We start from the raw sequence: 14,517 nt of genomic DNA, 5'->3' as shown, positions 1-14,517 counted from the left end.
ACGCTTGTTTAGCCCGTTTAAGCAACTTTACGCCTAGAAAAAATGCGCAAATAAATACTGGCGCTCACACGTGGGTCTTTATTGGTCCTTTTTATCTAATAGATTGCGCATGTTCTCGATAAAAATGTGCGCAATTGTGTTCCGCTTCAACCCGTAGAGTCTACATTCTCGTCACGCTTGGGAAACGCGTGTTTTTGACAGCGTATGACAGCTATGTATGTATGTATAACAACCTCACAATTGTGTGTGTGAGTGTGCGGACAGGAAAGAAAATCTCGCTGTTCTAACTAGTGAGCACCTTCCTGCTTGCCTCTGTCATCCCCGTGTGTCTTTCTCTGCCTCCGCGTGTGTGTGTGCGCGCGAGATTGTTGCTCCATCAGTCACCCTGAATGCCTGCCACGCACCGCACAATTTCTCACAAATTCGCTCAACCATGTAAGCACATTTACCTGTCAGCTACTTTGTCGAGACTACTGTAAGTAAGAAATCCTCAGAGAAGACGAGATGCTGCCTCGGCAGCTGTGCGCTATATTTACACACACACACACACACACACACATATATATATATATGTATGTATTCATTCTCCTTTCCCTACGTAATGGGGTCTAGTCAAACAACTAATGGGGGAGGAAGAAGAAGTGAAAAAGGGAAAAGGTGAAAACCCAACTCTGGGAGCGGGACACTTGCTCACCGAAAGAGATCAGTTTTACATCGGTAAATAATGCACCAGTCAATCAGCGCACACACCCACACGCTCACAGTCGTTCACCTGGAGAGAGGACAGCTCTTCCCGTTTTCCCTGCCTGCGTTTAAACAGCAGTGACGCGCTGACGAACGCTCGCTGGAAGAGCCTGCAGATGAAAGGGTGAGTGCAGGACACAGCGCGCTCATAATGACGTGTTTTGTAATAAGAGCGTGAGCGCAGAGCCGTCCTGACTTCACAAAGTGAGAAGTGATATTGAACGCTCCGACCAGCGATGGGTGCGGGCGAAGTGGCCGTTGGAGAGAGTGGACACACGCACTAAACTGCAGCCATTTCTTATCGATATTGTTTTGCTTTTGGGCTCCGATTCAATTATTCCGCTATAGTGCAGTACAGTAGATACGAATGTAGGATTGAAATCAATAACACGACATTAAAACAATCACCATGATTTTCCAGAGAAAACTGAAAAGGAACCACTATATTCTAGGTGAGGCGAGTAATTTGCCATTTTTTGTCTTTCTTGTGTCAAAATCCTCCATTTCCCACAATGCAACCAATTTGCAAGCCTTCTTTGCTGTTTGAGCTCCATATTTGTCAAACTTTGGGCACTCGGTCTGGAACACTGCCTTTATCAAAACTACGTTATAGAACATCATGGTAACAAAGAAATGCAGAAAGTATTTGTATTTAATGTATTTGAACCCGACAATAATATTGTCACTATGATTTCACTGAAGTTGATACTGTTCAGATAATATTGAACAGTATTATCTAGAAAAACAAAACAAAACAAGAACCTTATCTCCACAATGGAGTTCACTCCAGCTGCTAGAAATTGTAACTAGAACACCTTATACACTCCTGAATATAGTCCCCAACAACTGCAGGCACATGTCCTGGTGTTGAGTAAGGAAATGACTCTTTTAATATTAGATCTGTGTGCTGCCATATGAATGTCACAGTGTCCTGAAGCTGAAAAGATTACACTGATATACAAATGCACTGGTGATTTAGGTATTTTTTATGGACACAATGAAGTCAAAGTGATAGAACTTTTTAAATGTATACATACAATTTTTAGATTTTCACCCAGAAATGACATATTAGGGGTAATTTTTGGGTTCAGCATTTTGTCTGAGCATGGTTTTGCTTGCATACTAAAAGAGCCAGGAATTAAACCACAACCTCCAGATTAGTGGACAGCCTGCCATCCTGCCTGAGTCGTAGCTACCATATAATATGATGAACCCTGCACGAGACAGAGTAGACGATTATGGTATACCTCGAGAGTGCAGGATAAATATTGCAATTGCAAGGTGATTGGCTGCATCGCAATACCACAACTTTTCTCTCACAAAAGCATCCATATAAAGAATTCCATCCATCAATCAATCCTTCCATTTATTTTTTCCGGTTATCCAATTCAGGGTTGCAGGGGGGCTGGAGCTTATCCCAGCTGTCCTAGGGCGAGTGGCAGGGTTCATCCTGGATAGAGGAGAGGAAGTTACATAATGAGATGTTTAGAAAAACGGTTTATCAAAAAAATATATGAAACAGAGATTATTAAGAAATTAGATGCAGAAAGTTTCCCACTAAAGTATTTAATTTTTCTCCTTTTTAGCCTTTCTGCCGTCTCAGGAGAAATGAATGTCCGAGCGCTCACATTAAGTTCATGTTCATGTTTATTAAATCACTGCCTAAAGCCTTGCATTCGATCGCAAATTTCACTGCTTCAGATGTGTAGAAGGGAGCTTGGTTTCACTTGTATTCTAATGCAGTGCTGTTGCTGTTTGTTTCTTTGGTTGAGAATCATACAGCCTCTGTAGGTGGAATGAAACCTGTGATTCATCAGATAGCCTAATGCAGGCAGGCTTAAAGGGAAAAAAAAACACCTTAATGCATTCTATCATTGTGGTAACATTCCAGTAGCAATATAACATAGCAAAAACAAACAACTTTGCACTGTGTTTAGGACCTTGGAGAATCCTTTTAAAGGCTCCTGCTGGTCCCCACTTAAGAACCAGTGCACCCATGCAGGAGTACATCGCTCTGTAAAAAAGTTTAGATACTTACAATAATCCTTTGTTGATATAAATTGTTTCCCACAACATCTTTCAGACCTTATAAGACCTTATACCAGATAAGATTAATTGAACATTTGGTATCATGTCTGTGGATGTCTGCTTTTGGTGGTGCTCAGTTGTTCCACAGTCAGTGACAAGAGATGGAACACCTCCTAGTGCACTGACCCCCTTTCCATAAGGGAAATCAGCTTGGCTGTTGTTATTAGGTCCTATTGTTTCCACTGATTTCTCCTTACATTTTCTATTTAAAATGAGATCAGGCTATTTACTTAGCCTGATCTCAGTCCCACTTATTAGCCTTCATCATAGAGCTGGGCGATATAAGATTTTTTCATATCACGATATGTTTTTTTCATTTCAGGCGATAACGATATATATCACGATATAAGCCAAATAACTATATTTGTAAGATTTAAATGTGCCGTTGCTCACAAGTAAAATGTCAAATAATCAGCAGCTTGTTTTGATTTAAATATTTATTTCCCATAATAAGTTCAACAGGGCAGATGTACTTAAGGAACATGAGACTTCAGTTTCAGATAAAGGCAAATATTGCAAACTACACAAAAGGTAGCCGCTAAAGCGTTTAAGTTTCAAAATACAACAAACAAAACAGACCACTAAATTGTCAATTCCACTTAGAAACAAAATATTAATTCTAAAAATAAATCTTAGTTTGTTTTACAGAAGAACAGACAAAATTGACTAACTTTTGTCAATATCAAATAAACTGAGAAGTAAAAGGAAATTCTCAATCTCTCCTTGTTGTATAGCTTAGCTATTACCTCAATTAGCTGCTTGAATCCTTCATTTTCGACCGTGTTTATTGGTAGCATGTCTTTAGCAAGACGGTAGGCTATGGCATTCGTTATGTCGCTATGTCTCTTAGCTTTTTTGTCATATGGTAAGACGCTGGAGAAAGCTGACTCAATTGACTGTTGCTGCTTCGCAGGGATTCTCCTGGTTGTTTTCGATGACGAATTAGCGCTTTCAGTCTACGGAACTTCTCTGGCCTTTCCTTTCAACAATCTCTCCGGCATTGGAACCGTCATCTGTGTTCTCTTCGGTAACCTGATCACCCAAGCTCTCGGTTGATTTTTCTCTAGCGGGCAAACTCATTTTCTCCATTACCCGGCCGGCACGGCGGCTGGCTGCTTCCCAAACAAATACACATGTGCAGCTGGGCACTTGTGCTGTACGTAACAAGTCACGTGATGTGACGCTGCGGCTGTGATTGGTTCGGCTATGCGCTACTTAATTTGGATTGGCTGTTCTTTTTTTTTTAAGACAGGAAGAGAGAGAGATGAGGTCTATCGCAATAGTTTCATTTTTCTATCGAGAAAAAGTTATTTCGCAATACATATCGTTATCGTTCTATCGCCCAGCTCTAACTTCATCAGGACACCTAATTAATGCATTGGGCTCACTTTTGTGTCATTTCTTAAAGTGGCGCTTTAGTGTTACAATTGGAACCCAAACCAGGACCTCTCCTTAAAGCAGCAGCTGAAAACAAATTGGAACTAACTGCGAAAACAAAGCTTTCACTGGGGAAGTGAACAGTGATATCCACGTCGTTTGCGTATCTCTGAAACACCAGTGGATTATTTCGGGATACTCCATCTGTGACCTTTCTTCAGCTTCATAAGTGACGTAAACGTCTGAGCTAAATCTAATGTTGCCTTTATTGTGAGTTGCTTTTCAGAAAAACGCATCAGCTAAATGCATGTATATAAATGTAAATGTCCGCACTCAGCCTGCGTGCTTTTCTAGTGCATATGATACAGCTGTGTCCTTCAAACTGTAAGGACATGTGGAGTTATTGAGAATTCAGCCGTTTCAATGATCGATACATAATAGCTCTCTTTCAGATTTGCACCCTGTCTCATCTGGCTGCCCTGTGAGCTTTTCTTTTCAACACAAGTCATATATGCGTTTTTTTAAATGCCCGAGTCAGACTGTGGAAGCATCTGAAAATGAAGTTATTCATAAATACACAAAGGTGCCTTTTTCTATAGGCTCTATTTGCTGTGCTTAGACCAGCCCAGTGCATTTTATACAGGCATGGTTGAGAAAATACCAAATTTCTCCTCCACTAATGAACCAGTGGACATGAAACACTGGATAATTCTGTTTCACTGTATTTTTTAGTGTGGCTGAAACAATTAGCCAGTTTATCGGGTAGTTAATTGTCTGCAAACTATGGACTTTTCTGATAATTAGTTAAATCAGTCAATATTTTGGAAAATACACCCATCTACTCTTGTGGCACGATGAGAAGTTCTTAGTACAGGCTAGAGAGTGTTAGTGTTGCTTAGCACCCAGTCAATAGTGTATTAAGCTTCGGACAAATGCTTTGGACAAAGCCAGGCTAGCTGTTTGTTTCCAGTCTTTGTGTCAAGTTAAAATAATTTACTGTAGCCTTCAGTCTTCTTATTTCAAAACAAGAAAGTAAAAATCACATTTCCTAAAATAACTTTTGAAAAAACTTTTGCTCTTCCAAGCTCAAAATTATGTTTTTTTCTTTGCAGTCAGGGAAGTTATGATGATGGTTTATTATTAAAAGTGACATCGTGACTTTAATGTGTTATATGTAACACATTAAGTATATAATACTAAAAGTTCTATATGTGAATAAAATAATGTAGGTGTAAAAACAAGAATATTATTGAGATAAAATCTTGCAAGATAAAGTTGACTTAATAGTATGGTCTTATTTTACTGTTAATTTATATGGGTAATTTATATATCTAATATAATATTATATCTCAAAATTGATCTGAGAGCACTCTAACAAAGAATAATTAATTACTGATGATTTTTTCTAATCCTGAATGCTAAAAATAGACTGTTTCCACCATGTCAAATATGATCATTTGTAGGTATTCTTTCCCTGTGCACTATAATGCCATTATGTTTGTAATTGAGTTCATGGAAATTAAAGTTAAGGCTTTTATTGTGAATTTCATGGGGGAAGTTTTGAATAAGAGAACTGTGAATTTAAGAGCAAATTTACTTTCAAATCAGTGTTAGTGTTATATGGCTATTACCAAAGAATACTTTACTTTAGAAGTCATTGTTATATCTGCAAATCCCAATGCAGATGTAAGTGGTAAAGAGTTAAAGCTGCACAAGGCTAGTACTCATCTTACCAGAGCCTTCCTTTTTTATTTAACCTGTGATTTCATCTTTTAATTAAATCTTAAAGTTTGTCACTGCAGAGACTGCAGGATCACATCCAGGTATACCTAGCTTAAACCAGGAGCACCTATTAGCCTTGCAGCAACAAAAAAAATAAAAGAAAGAAAAAGAAAATAAAAAATAATAATTTTGCCTTCATGATGGTTATGGTTCATGAAGTTCTTTCACAGAGGTCTAAAGTGAACATTTGCTCTAGTGTATGTATAACATATACTTCAAAGCCAACCTTTTGTGAACCATAGAGGAACGCAATTTGCAACTAGAAAGTGCATTTTCTGAAGAAACTGCAGTGTGAATGCTTGAATCTGAATGTATGCACTGAAATGAATTAATTGCTGAATTTAAGTTAAAAATTTTGAATGAGATGAAAAATACAGAAATTTTCACCTCAAAACAAAAGTGCTGAACTGCTAAAAGCTGACATCCACACAGAAGAAGTTGGAAAATAATTGAAAATGTTTTAAATGTAAATGAGAAAAACCTAAGAAATGAGAAAAAAAAATTAGAGTCAGAAAATATCTGAATGAATATTAAAAGTTCATATTCTTTGAATCACTGAATGACTAAAATGTGATCCCTCCACTTGGGTCCACACAGTTGTAAAGGCTGAAAAGTCAGCCCCAAACAAATCCTTCCCAAATGAAAAGTACAAGTCGTATTGACAAAATTCTTTCACCGTGAGCGGCAGCAATGTCTAGTCTACTGAATTCTCAGTTTTCATGCCTGTGGAGTTTATTATATGGACGTGGTGACAGTCGAAAGACACCATGCTCTTCTGATTTTCAAACGAACCTTCTGAGCCATTTTAACATTAGAGTCTGTGGAGGAGTTGGAGGGAGGAGGCTGTGCATCGGTGACATTTATGAAAGAACCATAACACCTAGTACAATAGTAAACACATTGGATGAAAGAGGACAGCGATGGCTACGTTTTGAGGGTAAAATCATACCTGTAGAGCAAATGCTGCGGACACAGCAGCAGTTTTAAAAAAGATTTTAAGATTAATTTTTTCGCTCCTCTCACTCTAGCAGTTGAGCTGTCTCACTCTAGCCCCAACATTCCGTCCCATAGACACCCATTATAAACTCTGAAACGGGTGAAAAAACATCATGAAACTTAAACTGGAACTGAAGAAAAAGTATAATAGATATTGAAAAGATAAATACAGGTTGAATAGTTGACTGTCTTGTCTTCGTTTTAAAGTTTGAATGGTGGCTCTATGTCAATGTATGTGGAAGTAGTTAGAGTTGAAAAATGACTAAGTTGAAGGAGAATTTGAAGGATCTCCCCATTGAAATACATGGGAAATTTTTGTTGAAAAAAGTTGAATAATTTTAAAAATATAAATGTTAAAAATGAAAAAAATAGAAGCACACCATTCCAAAAGAAGAGGAATCTAACGGTGTTTGAATGGTTTTTCTAAGTTGAAAGGTTTTGAAGGAGATAGACGGCGAAAAACGTACGGAAAAGAAAATAATAATAAAGATTTGAAGAACAATACTGTGAATGCTTTTACAAGCATTCACACTAATTATTGATTGACCCACATGATGTTTGTCTGTGCTGTATATGTCTGAACTGTGAAAAATCTTTTAAGCAATGATCTCAAGCTGCACAGGAGTGTGCTGCATGGGGCACATCAAGTTGATTATTGATTGATGGACGTACAACATCATTTTAGATCTGTGCACCAATCTGCTTGTTGCATTGTTGCCAGTGTCAGTGAGAGAACTGATGTGAGTCCACATACCTGGGAGATTCAGTATAGACTAAAGCAGCAGGCTGTATCTTCTCTTGGATGCATTGTGATTCATCCTGTTGCAGGTTCAAACACCTGCGTTGACTGAGCTGGTCAAATTGAGACTTTCAATTACAGTCATGAAAATAAAGAAAATCTAATTATTTCATGAAACAAATTAACTGTCTAATAATTCCGTGAATTAATTAACCTGTCTGCTGATGAAAGGAAGCCAAGTTAACTGTTATAGAGTCATTATGTCAGCTTGATTAAGCACATCATATTACAAAGACTTTGTACGAAGCTTCAAAATAAGAAGCCAGCAAATAAAGTAACACTGAGCTGTGCTTTGTGCTCTCTAAGATGTACAGTCTTTACATTTCACTAAAAGCTGTAATGTTTAAATCATCCTGGTTGTACACAAGAGATGATTCTAGAGCAGGGGTCCCCAATCCCAGTCCACGAGGGCCGGTGTCCCTGCAGGTTTTAGATGTGTCTGTGATCCATCACAGCTGATTTAAATGGAAAAATTACCTCCTCAACATGTCTTGGAGTTTTCCAGAGGCCTGGTAATGAACTAATCATGTGATTCAGGTGTGTTGACCCAGGGTGAGATCTAAAACCTGCAGGGACACCGGCCCTCGTGGACTGGGATTGGGGACCCCTGTTCTAGAGAGATCCCAGTTTGTTTTTGTACTTGTGTTTTTATGTTGCTCCATAGGATAGTTGGACTCTGCCCACACTATTGTATAACAACTCTTACTAACTTGTAGACTATTTCAGATGCAGTCTGTGTGAGGAGTCGCTGTTGTACTGTCTTTCTCTTACATAACTGAAAGTTAGATTTTTGTACAGTATGCGAACACTTCCATAGCAAAGGAGATTTATCCATAGAGCAGCTATCCTGGCCTCTGATATCAGGTTTTCTACAACATCCCTTTGCAAAGTTCAACTTGTCCTTCATTTTAAAGCCCAGCTATAAGCAACATAAACGAGTGCCTTGCTCTTGATGTGATTGGCTGGAAACTGCACTTGTGTTTGGAAACGTAAACTCCGCAGAACTCTTTGGTAAAATTACTCCAGGTAAAGTGAAACAACGGATCCACACTTCAGTTCAACAATGCATAACATCACTCCATTCAGAGTGAATGGGAGCCGAGAGCACCAAAGCGTCAAGTTGTATGTGTGAGTGTAGCTGTAGGAGGTGGCCACTTGTATCAGAGAACATCATTTACTAGTCCAATAGTGAGATATGGACAAAAATAAAGAAATCACCCCAACTCAACAGTAAGTAGCTGGATTAAAACTGTACATGTGCTTTTTTTTTCTTCAATAGGAGTGACCTGTTAATTAGTGCTGCCTGCAGCCACAATACTGAGCTCCCTGAACCTTTTATCCAAGACTCAGATTTTTCTTTATCTTGCTTGTTTTTGTGGCTGTCTTTAGAAACTGCACCTCTAGGGGGAAAAAGAAGATGAAACAAAATCCCCCAACACCGGCAGCAACCACCACCACTGCTCCACTCTGTGGCACTGACACGCCTCCAGTGGCAAACCCCGTAGATGTGTCTGGCTTTAGTGGCTTGTTTAAGGCAAGACAGTGGAGTGTCGGGGTGCAGGGAAGGGGAGACATGAAAGGCAGTTAAACTCCCTCTTTGTCGGTCCCTCTGCCCCCTTGCCTCTCTTTCTACATCAAAGTGCTCGTCTCTTCATAAGGAGAAGCCACATGCATCCCACTGCAGCTACAGTAGGAGGGGATGTGGAGAATCTGCCTGAGTGAGCATTGTAGATGCTCCATTGTTTCCCATATGTACATTAATCCTGAGCCAGGCTCCAACGTGGACCGTAACAATCCAAAGCGTTGCTGACATTTCAATCTACACAGGGGGTGGGTGAGAGTCAGGGGGCATTTGTGTGCGTGTTGTGCATGTGGGTGGGGTGTGTCTAATACTCTTTTTACCGCTCTGTAGAAAAAAAAAGAAAAAGAAACTGAGCTTTCCTTTTTGTTTAATCCATGGAGGATTTTTTTATAAGCCGCTTCCAAATATTCTTATGGACTAAGCTGTTGAGTTGTGTAGAAAAATGTCTGTCTCATTAATGAGTTTTTCTTTGCAAAATCAGTTGAGGGATTGGACTGTCATTCCCAAAAGGCTTGAGGAAATTGTTTTTTTTCAGACATGTGTTTCAGGAAGGTTAAGAACAAAATGTGTGTGAAAATGGCCACTTTCTTATCACGGCTCTGTCAGCGAACGAAATGACTAAACTGAGGAACTAAACAGAAAGAGGAAATGCCTAGAGGACACTTGGATTTGTTGATCGTCTCAAAGTATGCCACTCCTTACCCAAGAGATGCTTTTACATTTGAAAAATACATGCACATCCATTTTTCCTCATCTTTCCCACTTTCCTGTGTCCCCCTTTTAACTCATCGTTTCAAGTGCCCCACATTTGAATGCAGTCCAGATTAATAGTTTAATACATTTTTCATGCACAGTTATCCAAGCCATAGCTTGAGCCACATGTTGGCATATTGAATAGTGTATGTTGGGTTTGGAGGATGTTTCGCATCATTGTGACAGAAGTTTTACTGGACCTACAGAAGTCTTACCATCCATACCTATACATGTATGGTAAGATTTGAGAATCCACACCTAAACATGACTTGAAGCTTTAGTATTCCTAAAACAGTGATCATTAACTAATCTAATGATGTTTGAATCTGTCTTTTGTCCTTGTAATATTTGTCTTTGACTTAGCTTTGATTTGCTGAAGCAGAATGAGATCTTTGGAAAAAAAAAATCACAACCTTGATTGTATCTGCCCTGCTACTGTGATGACTGTCTTGTTGTCAAGATGATGGCATTTTGCATATGAAGCCGTTGCTCAAGAGATACAATGTAGAGGAAACAAGAAATTTTATTCTCTGAAGAAGCTGCTGCACTCCTCACAGGTGAGCTAAATTGATCCACAGCATAAAATGCTTTTCTGTCTCAAATACGTCTTCAACAGTTTGTGATTGCATTTACTCTTGGCAGTTTTGATATCAGAAAGCCTTTTAATCCACCCAAACCCCATGAAGTGTAAGTTACGTATCTGTCACGCACAATGATTCTTACAAACCCAGATTTTAAAGCTTGGTGGACAATTCGTGATTTAGTTACTTGTGTAGAGTCTGCTTCGAGCAGACCAGTTTGCAAGGCTTGTTACCCGACCATATGTGAGGCCGAAAGTGTTTAGCTGTTCCAGTTGACCGCACTTGAACACGGGGGTATGCAGCCGGCTGTCACAGAGTGGGTGAAAAGCAAAAGCTCACACTTTCAAACAGTCTTTCTTCATATTTACTCTTGTTTATTCACTGAAGTCATTTTCAGTTTGATAAATTGTTGGATATCGCAACCCAAATTCCAGTGTCATAAATGAGATGGTGTTTCAGATGTTGTGTCACCAGCCCAGTTTGTTAACTGAAAAACTAAGAAACTACTGTTGGAACTGTTGTATTCCAACAACAGAGATGTGGTCAGGTACGAATAATCAGATGACTTTGATCATCACCAGTGTTGACCAAGAGTATGTGAAACCACGGTGATGTGGCCCTTGTCAAAGTAGCTTGGGCTTTTACACAAACCCATTGCATCAAATATGAGAACTGAATGTTGCTGAATGAATGTTAACAACAAATGAGTCCCAGATATTTATATCTGGCCTTTTTTATGATGTAACGAGGGGTCAAAATCCATCAGTTCATCAGCTCATACTTCTCAAATTATTTTGTGATAAAAAAGATTTTGCTTTTGTCTTTATGATGAAACCCTTATCGGCTCAGTTCTCCTTTTCATCTCCAAGTAAATTGCTGTTGCTGCAATGCAGAAAACTCATCACTTTCAGTGAGTCACAGGGTTTTTTTTTTCTTTTGGAGAACTGACATACATTAACATGCATCCATGTTTACTAAAGCAAAACCCCTCCAAATGGATTGCATTTCTACTTTCGTCTATCTTTTAGCAATAGAAACTAGTACATTTGCATAAAAATGTAGTGCATTCTTGCCATAAATTCATGTATAAATGATGCAGAGTGTAAAACTTGTCACCCAGGTCCCTGTCAAACACTAGAAGTAGGAACATTAAGGAACAGTAAACTCTCTCAGCACTAAAGCAGTACAATATTTATAAGGCATCCAACAGTACAACATCTGAGGACTTGCATGAGGAGCTTTTTCTCTCACCTTTTCCTTATCTCCTTTGGCTCCTCTCTGCTTCCCAACAATGATCAGGAAAGACATTTAGCAGCGAGAAATACAATGATTATAGGTTGGGCCATTGATCCGCGTATTGAGCTATATCCTCCTGATTCATTGGCTCTGACAACCAAACTCTCTCCATTGATTTTTACTGTTGCTGTTAAAGGAGTTTTAATCCCACCACCACCTCCTGCTCTCTCACTCTCTCTCTCTCACACACACACACACACACACACACACACACACACACACACACACACACACACACACACACACTACCTGCCGTAAGCCAAACAGGTTATGCTGCTGAAATGTACCAGTTGTACTTTCCTGACCCACTTTATCGGCATTCGTGTGCTCAGTGCTTGTGTAAGCATTCACTCAAGGCTCTACAGGATGAAGTTTTGATAGTATGAGGACCAAAACGAGCTAGAGGAAGTCAGAGTGTGGTCACACTACTTTATATTCATGGTGTTTTACATCATGCATGGAGTGCAATGAATTTTCCAACCATGCAAAGGAAAAAAAATCAAACAACATGGCCTTACCTTGTCTCTTACATCAGGAAGTTACTCCTTTGCCTCCGGAATACATTTTACAGCCAAACATCGGCTGTATTCCCTTGCTTCAAAGTGGAATGAAGTAGTATGATTGGGCGTGCTTATTAAAAACCTATCACCGCTACATCAGCCCAAGACTCTGCCAAGAACATCTGGGAAGAGGTGATAATAGCTTCCTCATCCATTTAGGCATGTCCCTGCAGAACCCCACTGGAAGCACGTGTCACTGTGATTACATATGTGAGGAGCTGTTGTGCAGGGATGTGGAACCTGTGGCATCATAGGAAACCAGATCCTATACTCCCTGCGGCTTCAGATATCAGCCTACACGAGGCGATCATAAACAAACACAAGCTTGTGCAGCTTTTTTGCCTTTTGTATCTTGCTGGTTTAGTGTATTTGGGCTATTTCACATCAAACATGAGCAGCTGGTAGACCCACTTTACACAACCTAACAATCACCAAACAGCAGACAGGAGACAAGTGTGGTTACGAATTTATGAATTTGCAGGAATATTTAGCAGCTCGAGTGTCTGCTTTTCTTTCCTGGATATGATAAAGACAAAACTGGAAATAAGGTAAGAGAATAATAAACGCACTTCTGTCAGCTGACCACAAGTGCAACTTTACATTTGGTCTCTCATTTAAATCATTTGCTTGCACAGAATTACAGAATCATTAGGACTCATATATAATAAGCTTAAAAGCTTTTTTAATGTAACTGTGAATTGGTTAAAAAAATATGCAACAGTTTCTTGAGTTGTTCTTTTTCGATTATTGATGAGGCTACATAAATAGATGATTGGTTGTGCTGTTACAAATATGTAGGATAGCCATAGAAATGCTTCCATGAAAACACTCTGCTACAAAAATAGTATTTATTGTATGTAACTGAAGTTCTTTGAGGTTTATGTACAGTCCCCTAATGGGTTTACCATTGGTTGTGTGCAGTGGCCAGAGGAGTAGCCAGACTTAGCATATTGAAGCCATTTCCGCCTCTGGCCATTCCTTGGCTCAGCCTGTGGCTGCTGCTGCTCCATTAGCTGTAACTCAGCAAATGGGCAATTGACGGTTTATTTCATCATGCCTTTTTGGAAAGTGAAACATGATATTGTGGTTTATTAAGGTACAAGAATCTGAAATCTTATGTCCTCAAGGAAATGAACTGGTAAATGGACTGCTTTTATATAGTGCTTATCCTGTCAGTTCAACCACTCAAAGCACTTTACTACAAACCACGTTCACCCATTTATACAGTACTTATATGGAGCACTTCCTCTAACACATGCACTAACACACCGACTGCTTGATTGGCACGTTTCAGAATCAGAATACTTTATTAATCCTTGAGGAAATCATGTGGTTACAGTTGCTCCAAGACAATAAGAACAGTAACAGACTGAACTAAATCAAACCATATATGTAATAATATATTAAAAAGTTGCAAATATAAGAAATAGCTGTAATATATACAGTAGCTCAGTTATAAATATCCAGACTATTACAGAGATTAAATATCTATGATTGGTATTTTACAGTAAACTATAAACTGTTTAAACTTTGTAGAAGATGTGCAAAAGGGTGTAACTATTGCACTGCGTACTGTGCATTAGATGGAGGAGTTGTACCGGGAGATAGCCACAGGCAGGAATGATTTCTTGTGTCATTGTGCATTATGGGTAATTCCAGTCTCTCACTGAACATGCACCTGGGACTGGACAGCGCGTCATGAAGTGGGTGGGAAGTATTGTCCAGCATTGTATATATCTTAGGCAACATCTGCCTCTCCGACACCACCTTAAGGGAGTACAGTTCCATTTCCACAACATTACTGGCCTTGTGGATCAGTTTATGGAGTTTGTTGACAATCTGCAACCCTCAACCTGCTGCCCCAGCATGCAACAGCATAGAGGATGGCACTGGCCACAACAGACTCAAAGAAAATCCCGAGCATTGTCCGACAGATGTTAAAGGACCTCAGTCGCCCAA

The 14,517-nt window shown here is 39.3% G+C and overlaps 1 protein-coding gene across 1 annotated transcript in view; it reads left to right on the top strand.

Moving 5' to 3' along the window:
• Positions 1–14,517, top strand: part of brinp2 (bone morphogenetic protein/retinoic acid inducible neural-specific 2) — a 238,572-nt gene that overhangs the window by 1,027 nt on the left and 223,028 nt on the right. The window lies entirely within an intron of this gene.

This window comes from Oreochromis aureus, linkage group 18, assembly GCF_013358895.1.
Source record: "Oreochromis aureus strain Israel breed Guangdong linkage group 18, ZZ_aureus, whole genome shotgun sequence".
Classification (NCBI taxonomy): domain Eukaryota; kingdom Metazoa; phylum Chordata; class Actinopteri; order Cichliformes; family Cichlidae; genus Oreochromis; species Oreochromis aureus.
Note: the sequence above shows the minus strand (reverse complement) of the source record. Positions and strands in the feature narration are given on the sequence as shown.